Consider the following 916-nt stretch of genomic DNA (forward strand, 5'->3'; position numbering starts at 1 on the left):
AATTAAATGGTCAGATCTACACAGTGCAACAGGATGCTGCTATTTAATACCATACTCCATGACTGGACATATTTTGTCTTGATTAACATTGCTTGTCCTGTAGAATAGAAAACATGAAGAATTATTTTAAAACAAGTCAAATTATGTGTCTTTTCTTTTGTCTAAATATTAATGCACAAGCAGTGTATTTGGCAATGTCTCTCTTTTGCAGATGGGATATGCAGCAAAAGTATGCATGGGAATTGAACCAGCGTTTTATGTAGATGCTGGCCCTCCGACATTTGCTATCAGCCCTTGTGGTCACATAGCCACAGAGAAAACTGTGAAGTAAGTGGTAACTGCCCATTGTTATCATCATTTTACAGATGATTATTGTCTGAAATATAATGATTGATATTTTCTTACCAGATACTGGGCCAACATTGGAATTCCTTATGGCACCGATGGCCTTGAGGCGGCTTGTCCCTTCTGTGCTACAAGATTAATTGATTATCCAGGCTTTGTCCGCCTTATCTTCCAGGATGACATGGCCTGAGAAGCAGACTTATGTTGCCCATTCTGGGCCCATTTGACATTTGATCTAGACTCGTGCTTCTTGGGTATATGAGCAGTTTTAATTTATTGCCTAATTTGGGATGACAAGTTCAGAAGAATGCCCTAACAAGACAGCCTGTAACTGAAAACTAATGAAGCGTCATATGTCTGTCTTATTAGACTGATTTGAAAGGGGAAGCAAGATATGATGAAGGCACAGTACATTATTTTTGTTAACCATAGAAGAATATATCATTTGACAATGTACCTTACGTGCTTTAGAAGTAGCATTAAAGTATTTTGTTCATTACTTTTGGAAGTTTTCTTTTAATTAATGATGGAAGATTTGCAGTGAGTCATAAAAGAATTGGTAGGACTCTTT

At 37.1% G+C, this 916-nt stretch overlaps 1 long non-coding RNA gene across 1 annotated transcript; it reads left to right on the plus strand.

The window, feature by feature from the left end:
- Window positions 1–187: 187 nt before the first annotated feature.
- On the plus strand, window positions 188–844 carry LOC111875228. Its single transcript, XR_002844696.2, has 2 exons — window positions 188–327; window positions 409–844. It is a non-coding gene; the product is annotated as an uncharacterized LOC111875228 (long non-coding RNA).
- The last annotated feature ends 72 nt before the right edge of the window (window positions 845–916 follow it).

The sequence above is a fragment of the Cryptotermes secundus genome, unplaced genomic scaffold (assembly GCF_002891405.2).
Source record: "Cryptotermes secundus unplaced genomic scaffold, Csec_1.0 C38310054, whole genome shotgun sequence".
In the NCBI taxonomy this organism is placed as follows: Eukaryota; Metazoa; Arthropoda; class Insecta; order Blattodea; family Kalotermitidae; genus Cryptotermes; species Cryptotermes secundus.